This window comes from Ovis aries, chromosome 1 (genome assembly GCF_016772045.2).
Source record: "Ovis aries strain OAR_USU_Benz2616 breed Rambouillet chromosome 1, ARS-UI_Ramb_v3.0, whole genome shotgun sequence".
Lineage (NCBI taxonomy): Eukaryota > Metazoa > Chordata > Mammalia > Artiodactyla > Bovidae > Ovis > Ovis aries.
This window is the reverse complement of record NC_056054.1, coordinates 20,156,134-20,165,293: the sequence shown is the minus strand read 5'-3', so window position 1 is coordinate 20,165,293 and position 9,160 is coordinate 20,156,134. Positions and strand designations below refer to the sequence as shown.

The 9,160-nt window shown below is 41.8% G+C and overlaps 1 pseudogene; it reads right to left on the bottom strand.

The window, feature by feature from the left end:
• Positions 1-628: 628 nt before the first annotated feature.
• LOC132657640 (craniofacial development protein 2-like) lies at positions 629-1,432 on the bottom strand (annotated as a pseudogene).
• Positions 1,433-9,160: the final 7,728 nt, after the last annotated feature.

Sequence of the window (9,160 nt, the reverse complement as noted above, 5' to 3'; positions counted from 1 at the left end):
AATTCCATCACCTCCACTAGCTTTGTTCATAGTGATGCTTTCTAAGGCCCACTTGACTTCACATTCCAAGATGTCTGGCTCTAGATTAGTGATCATACCATCATGATTATCTGGGTCATGAAGATCTTTTTTGTACAGTTCTTCCGTGTATTCTTGCCACCTCTTCTTAATATCTTCTGCTTCTGTTAGGTCCAGACCATTTCTGGATCCTTTATTGAGCCCATCTTTGCATGAAATGTTCCCTTGGTATCTCTAATTTTCTTGAAGAGATCTCTAGTCTTTCCCATTCTGTTGTTTTCCTCAATTTCTTTGCATTGATCACTGAAGAAGGCTTTCTTATCTCTTCTTGCTATTCTCTGGAACTCTGCATTCAGATGCTTATATCTTTCCTTTTCTCCTTTGCTTTTCACCTCTCTTCTTTTCACAGCTATTTGCAAGGCCTCCCCAGACAGCCATTTTGCTTTTTTGCATTTCTTTTCCATGGGGATGGTCTTGATCCCTGTCTCCTGTACAATGTCGTTAACCGCATTCCATAGTTCATCAGGCAATCTATCAGATCTAGACCCTTAAATCTATTACTCACTTCCACTGTATAATCATAAGGGATTTGATTTAGGTCAGACCTGAATGGTCTAGTGGTTTTCTCCACTTTCTTCAATTCGAGTCTGAATTTGGCAATAAGGAGTTCATGATCTGAGCAACAGTCAGCTCCTGGTCTTGTTTTTGTTGACTGTATAGAGCTTCTCCATCTTTGGCTGCAAAGAATATAATCAATCTGATTTCGGTGTTGACCATCTGGTGATGTCCATGTGTAGAGTCTTCTCTTGTGTTGTTGGAAGAGGGTGTTTGCTATGACCAGTGCATTTTCTTGGCAAAACTCTATTAGTCTTTGCCCTGCTTCATTCCGCATTCCAAGGCCAAATTTGCCTGTTACTCCAGGTGTTTCTTGACTTCCTACTTTTGCATTCCAGTCCCCTATAATGAAAAGGACATCTTTTTTGGGTGTTAGTTCTAAAAGGTCTTGTAGGTCTTCATAAAACCGTTTCCACTTCAGTTTCTTCAGCATTACTGGTTGGGGCATAGACTTGGATAACTGTGATATTGAATGGTTTGCCTTGGAGATGAACAGAGATCATTCTGTTGTTTTTGAGATTGCATCCAAGTACTGCATTTTGGACTCTTTTGTTGACCATAATGGCTACTCCATTTCTTCTGAGGGATTCCTGCCCACAGTAGTAGATATAATGGTCATCTGAGTTAAATTCACCCATTCCAGTTCATTTTAGTTCGCTGATTCCTAGAATGTCAACGTTCACCCTTGCCATCTCTTGTTTGACCACTTCCAGTTTGCCTTGATTCATGGACCTGACATTCCAGGTCCTATGCAATATTGCTCTTTACAGCATTGGATCTTGCTTCTATCACCAGTCACATCCACAACTGGGTATTGGTTTTGCTTTGGCTCCATCTCTTCATTCTTTCTGGAGTTATTTCTCCAGTGATCTCCAGTAGCATATTGGGCACCTAATGACCTGGGGAGTTCCTCTTTGGTATCCTATCATTTTGCCTTTTCATACTGTTCATGGGGTTCTCAAGGCAAGAATACTGAAGTGGCTTGCCATTCCCTTCTCCAGGGGACCACATTCTGTCAGACTTCTCCACCATGACCCACCCATCTTGGGTTGCCCTGCAGGCATGGCTTGGTTTCATTGAGTTAGACAAGGCTGTGGTCCTAGTGTGATTAGATTGACTAGTTTGCTGTGATTATTGTTTCAGTGTGTCTGCCCTCTGATGCCCTCTTGCAATGCCCAACTATACGGGTTGTGAATTAACCAGAACAAGTGTCGTTTATTTCTTTATTTTTTTTACAAGGGTTGTTTAAGTGCAGTTGTGTTTAAATCCTGCCTGTACCCTTTGTGTGACCTTGGGCATAATTTCCTTATTTATGAAATAGAGGTGTTTTTTTTGCCTAACTGCACATCATGTGAAACTTCACTGACCATGAATCCAACCCATGCCCCCTGCATTGAATCTTAGCCGCTGAAATACCAGAGAAGTCCTGAAATAGAGATTTTAATACCTACCTTGCTGATATGTTTGGGGATTAAAGGAAACAATGGAAGTAAAATGTCTGACAGTACATAGTAGGGATTTGGTAAATGGTTGTGATTATTGTTTGTATTTCCAATAGACTGTTTGCAGGCTAGGCGGGTGTGGTTTGCAACAGTCCCCTCCCCAACCGGTGAAGATGCTAAAACTCCTCCCCAGATCTGAGAAATATAGCAGGACTCTTGAATGGAAAGGGACTCTGCAGAAGGGTTGCACTCTCTCTGTCTCTTTCTCTCTCACACACCTTCACACACCTGTGTGCACACATATTCATATAGAGCTCCAGCTGTACTTATATCAGGGCAGAGGTACACAGGCACAAAGGTCAATGCTGCAGTTCAGTGGTGGAAATGAGGCTGCAGCCAACTGAAACTATTGGTCTGGGACTGGAAAAGGGTGGGGAAGAGGAGTAAGTACTGTGGGCAGGGCTGGCAAGACAAGAGCAGAACCACGGCAGGAAGCAGACAGTCTAAGTCATATGGCAGTTCGGATTTCCCCTGTCAACTTCACTTCCCAATTTTACATCCTTCCATTGCATATGTCTACCACAGAGGCCACTCAGTGCTGAAAGTGGGTAGAAGTGATTGATTTATTCATTGACAAGCATTTAATGATACCTACCATGTGCCAGGAATTTTCTGAAAGACTGAATAGCTGTTGGTTGGGGAGACTTCCCTGGTGATTCAGTGGCTAAGACTCTGTGCTCCCAATGTAGGGGGCCTCGGTTCTACCCCTAGTCAGGGAACTAGATCCCACATGCTGCAACTGAGAGTTCACATGCTGCACCTAAAGATCAGGCACACTGCAACGAAGATCGAAGATCCTGTGTGCCACAACTAAAAGATCCAGAGCGGCCAAATGGATATATAAATAAAGTATTTTTAAAGAAATAGTTGTTGGTCAGGGAGCTAAACGGAGCTGGAGAAGGACAGTCTGGACAGAGAAACTAACATGTGTTAAGTTGTGGTGGGGTGAAGTAGGATGTTAATTCCACGAACTACATGTGATTTGATAAAAAGAGAGCACAGAGTTCCAGAGAGAAAAGTGGGAGATGAAACTGGAGAGGTAAGATGAGACCAGTTCATAAAGAGCCTTAATTACCACACTAAAATGTCTGGGATAACTGACTAACCATTTGGAAAAAAAGATAAAGTTTAGACTCTTACCTTGTACTAGACACAAAAATAAATTTCAGGAGCTTTAAAAGTTTGAATATGGGAATTCCCTGGTGGTCCAGTGGTTAGGACTTGGTACCTTCAAGCTTTCAATGCAGGGGTCCGGGTTTGATCCCTGGTCAGGGAACTAAGATCCCTCAAGCTGCACAGCACAGCCAAGAAGAAATAAATAACAAAAAAAGGCTTGAATATAAAATAAAAACATCTTTAAAATACTAAAGGAAGAAATAGGAGAATATTTGCATTATCTTGGAGTTGGGAAAGGCTTTTCTTAACTTTAAAACCAAAGTTAGAAAGTATAAAGGAAAATGTTGACAGTTTTCACAGATAAAAGTGAAAATTGCAGAAAGGACAGCATAAACAAAAAGACAAATGACAGTAAGAAGAGTCTGCACCATTTAATGGTTGAAGGGTTCAAGTATTACTTTGTAAAGAACTGATAGAAAATAAATTAAGAATATTTTGATAAAAATAGACAAAATTCTTAACAGGGTGGTTCCCAATAGAAGAAAGAAAAATGGCTATAAAAAGATCATTTAAATACACTAGCAATGAAAGAAATACAGATTACTTTCCCTGTCAGATTGAAAAAATTAAAAAGATTGAGACTTCCCTGGTGGCACAGTGGATAAGAATCCGCCTGCCAATGCACGGGACACAGATTTGATCCCTGGTCTGGGAAGATTCTACCTGCCTCGGGGCGATACCCTGTGTGCTACAACTACTGATGGCCATGTGCCTAGAGCCTGTGCTCCAAACAAGAGACGCCATAGCAAGGAGAAGCTTGTGCATCATAACAAAGAGTAGCCTCTGCTCACCACAACTAAAGAAAGCCCTTGTGCGCAACAAACGGCCCAGGGCAACCAGTAAAAAATAAAAGTGAAAGAAAGAAATAAAAAGATCAAGCCAGCCCCAGTGTTGGGAGACAGTGTGAAAAAAGGGACCTACTCCCACACTGTTGCTGATGGGAGTACAAAATATCCTTCTACAATTTGGTAATATATATTAAAATTTTAGTGTGCATCTTTTCTGATTTTCCCTTTCATCCAGGAATTTTAAGGAATTTAGTCAAAGGAAATAATAACAATAAAAGTGACAAGATGGTTTATTGTATTGTTTAGAGAAAAGAAAATTTACCCAAGCGTTCATAAAAAGGGAACTGGCAAAACAAATTATTGTGCATCCACACAATAAAGGCGATACAGCCACAGGATAAAGTAGGTCTGTAACTGTTGTAGAAAAGTGTCCAGGATGTGTTGTTGAGTGGAGGAAAAAAAAAGAGCAGAAAGGAGGTCACCAAAAGCAGGTTTGGCACTAGCTGTGTTCAGTTCATTCAGATTCAAAGATCAAACTCTCACGGCCTCAGAAGGCCCAGGTGCCAGTTCCTGCTTCTGGATCAAGGTTGTATATAATGAGGGAGGAGACTGGCCCTGAGCCCAGAGCCCAGAATGGAATGGGCATTTCTGCTTCAGCTCTGTCACAGCTATGACAGATACCTGCATTGGAGCCTGGATTTCCTTCACCAGCAGAAAGAGGATGAGGATATACCCAAAGCCTTGGGTATATTTTGGTGCCTTTCCCACTTCATTAGGGTGTGAAGGTGACTTGCCTGGGCTCTGCTAGTGCTGGACTTTGTGAATCTGACTTCCTTTTTCTAAGGGACTTGAGCAGATAAGCCTTTGAGATAAGGCTGTCCTTTTAGTCATAGACCAACTGTAGTTAAGCTGCTTGGTTGTGTTCTATTAGAGGAGAGATACTCAAGTCCATTTCTGAGGGGTGATAGGATTGTAAGATTTCAAGGTCTTCAGAAATAAGAGTAAATAAACACTAATTAAGCTTTGTTATAAGCCTGGACTTCCTGTTAAAAAACAGTTTCTTCATCAGATGAAATATTTTAGGATCTGAACACTGGACAAACCAAGCTGTTATTATTGATACTTAAATGGCCAATTAGTAGCTAATTAGAGCTCTGGAACTCCCTGGCCAGGCCCCATCTGGAAACCCTCTTGGGTCTGAGGTAATAAATCCAGTTTATAACACTTACTGATCAAAACATTCTCCAGTGAGAGACTTTCCTGGTGGTCCAGTGGCTAAAACTCTGTGCTCCCAATGCAGGTGGCCCAGGTTTGATCCCTGGTCAGGAAACTAGATCCCACTTGTGGCAGCTAAGATCCAGTGCAGCCAAATAAATATAAACAAATAAATATTAAAACATCAACAATAACAAAAGTCTCCAGTGAAAATCCACCCGCACCCACAAAAAAAAAATCCCCACATTGGCCTTTCCCAGCTAAGGTACTAGGGGCCCAATTCTTATACACTTAAAAAAATGTCTGCAGTTTTTTTTCTGGAAAGGAGAAGGACAGAAGTCACAATGCAATTCTCAGGCCCAGGTTAATTCCATATAAGTAAAGCTCCCTCCTACCCTAAGGAAACAAAAACACTAATTTGAAAAGATATCTGCACACTAACATTCATTGCAACATTATTTAAAATAGCCAAGATATGGAAGCAACCTAAGTGTCCATTGATAGATAAATGTATAAAGAAGATGTGGTATATATACTGTGATATATATGATATATATATATATAAATATTACTCAGTCATAAAAATGAAATTTTGCAATTTGCAACAACATAGATGGGTCTAGAGGGTATTATGCTAAAGTGAAATAAATCAGACAAGGACAAATACTGTATGACATCACTTATATGTGAAATCTAAAAACTAAAAGAGGGACTTCTCAGGTGGTCCAGTGGTTGGGACTCTGTGCTTCCACTGCAGGGGGCCCGGATTCAATCCCTGGTCGAGGAACTAGGATACTGCCAAAGAATAAAATATAAAGCAAACAGATAAACAAAACAAAAACAGACTCATAGGTATAGAAAAGAATTGCCTGCCAGAAGGGAGGCGGGGGATGAAATAGGTGAGGAGGATTAAAAGATACAAAGCTCCAGCTGGAAAATAAATAAGCTATGGGGATGTAGTATGAAGCATAAGTGATATGGTCAATAATATTGTAATAATTTTGTATAGGGACAGATGGTAACTAGATATCATGGTGACCATTTTATAATATGTGTAAATGTCAAATCACTATATACCACACCTGAAACTAACAAAATATTGTAAATCAAGTATACTTTAATTTTTAAAAAAAAAGTGAACCTCTATCCTGCCAGTTTTCCAGGCCACTTTTCAGACCAGAGTAGATATGGTTGACTCAGTTTTAATGGAGCTGACTCATCATACTCTTTGCTCCCAGGAAACTCAGCAAGTAATACTAAATACTTGGGAAGGCTGTTTTTTATTTATATTTGATCTTGCTAGCCTAAGGTAGAACGGAGCAGGAACCTTAGTTCTTGACAATAGGGAAATTGAGACATCAATTCAACAAGCACCCACTGAGCACTTTCTCTGCTCCGGACAGAAGTAAGAAACCTGTCATGAGTATCCTCATGACACTCAAAGATAAGATCACCAAATGTATGATTGGCCACCTGAGATCAGTTCCCTCTGTCTGAGGCATTCATGCATACTCCACATTCGCTGAGCACCAGCTGCTTCCAGATCATGCTTCCCTCTGGATGCTGCAGAGGGCAAGGTGAAGATGTGGCCCAGCCCTCGAGGAATGCAATGCTTCTCAATCTGTTTTCTCTTCAGTGTTATAAAGTACTTACTACCACCGTAACCTTAACTCACTAAGATCATGGTCACTGAGGGTAGAGGAAAAAAAAAATCAGTAATTACAGAATGATGTGATAAATGCTAGCTGTGACAGAAATAAGCACAAGGTATGCTGGAAATAAAGAGGGAGGAGCACAGAAAATCAGTTTGAGAATGGAGAGCTTGTCAGGAAAGGTGTCCCCGAATGGTAACACTTTAGCCCAATCCTGAGAGATAAGAAGGAGGCAGGCAACCAAGAGTCACCAAACAGGATATGGGAGATCTGTAACATCATGATACACTCCAGGACTGCACACAGTGCTTTATGGTTAGAGCAGCTCGTGCTGTATGTGAGGAAGGAGAGGCAAGACATTAGATGGGTAGAGGGCCTGTGTGTCAAGATAAGAAACATTATGCTGAATGCTTGCCAGTCTAAATGCTGTGGGGAGATATCAGCAAGGGGGTTGGAAATCAAGTCACATAGGAGTTGTTAGGAAAATAGGGCTACTTACATTGAAGAAGAGAAGACTTAGGAGAGAGAAATGTTTTAAGAGCTGTTCCTTATGTTACTTCAGAATCAGAAAGGGTCAGCTATAAAATAATTAATTAGTTTAATTTGGGGTAGTGCGTGGGCTTTCTCTAGTTGTAGAGAGTGGGGGCTATTCTTTGCTGTGATGCACGGGCTTCTCATCGCAGTGGCTTCTCTTGTTGCGGAGCAGAGACTGTAGGTGCGTGGGCTTCAGTAGTTGCAGCACACAGGTTCAGTAGTTGTGGCATTACTTGTGCATGGGCTTGGTTGCTTCACGGTATGTGGAATCTTCCCTGACCAGGGATCGAACTCAGGTCCCCTGCATTAGCAGGCAGATTTTTATCCATTGTAATACCAGGGAAGTCCAGAAAGGGCCAACTTTTACTCTGGCTTGGTAAACTACACACTATAAGCAGGTTAGCTAGACTCTTAGGTCAGTGGCCCAAATGGTTCAAACATTTGAGATGGCCCTGCCTCCTATCCAGCTCGGGGTCTGCTTGTCAGCCCTGCTGTTCCTCGGGGGAAGGTGGCAGGAAAGAATGTGGACATAGCTTTAGTTGCAGAATTATAGCTTGCAGAGGGTCAGGGGAACATGACTAAGGACTCCAGGAAAGGCAGGACTCCAGCTTGTGGTCGGAGGTGTGGTAGAGGCTAGGAATGAATCAGTGAAGCCTTGCCCAGAGGTAGAGCTCTCCTTTTCCATCTGTGTGCTTTCTCAGATCCTTTAATCCTTTGTTTCTCTTTCCCAGCTGTCACTGACCGAGAAGTGCTCAGAAGAAAAAGCCAAAAGAGTCATTACAATGGGTGTGAGTCTTTCTGGTCTTAACATCATTGTTCTCCTAATTGCCATTCTTCTGATGAGCAAGGCACTCTTTTCTGGAAGCTTTGGCCAAGATATCTAGAAATAAAGTATGAATACATGAAAGAAATAAAATGTATTTTTCCCTACTTCCAGGCAGAGAAGACCCTACCAGTTGGGATAAATGAACCAGAAGTTTAGATAGGCCAGGAGTCTTCAAGTTGTCTATTGACTTTCTCTAGCTGAGAGGGTCTCAACCTGTGGCAGTTTTGTCCCCAGGGGACATTTGGCAATGTGTTGGAGGGGGTGCTACTGGCACCTGGTGGTTAGGATATTGCTCAACATCTAATTGTGTATAGGACAGCCCCTCCCTCCAACAAAAAATTATCAGACTCATGATGTTGATGGCACTGCAGTTGAGAAATAACTGATAAGTACTTATGTTTGTAAAGATTTGGTTGGGAGCAGGGGTGGATGAGGATTTGAGCATTAGTTCCTGATACACAAGGTAGTTAGAGGTGAAAAATCAATTTTAATTCTATGAACACAGATTGCATTCCTCTACAAGTCTAACTTACAGCTGCACCATGGTTGATCCAGTTCAGGCACTTCCTTCTGCTTTACTGTTCTGGTCTGGATGTATCTGTGTGTTTATTCCAGCTCTCCTAAAATTGGAGGAGAAGGACGATGGAGGAAGAGAAAGAAAATCAGGGACTTCCCTGGTGGTCCAGTGACTAAGACTGCTCTCCCAGTGCAGGGGGCCTGGGTTCAATCCCTAGTCAGCCAACTGGAGCCCAAATACCACAACTAACAACAGTTCACATGGCACAATTAAAGATCCTGCATGAGGCGGCCAAGATTTGTTTCAGCCAAAAAAAC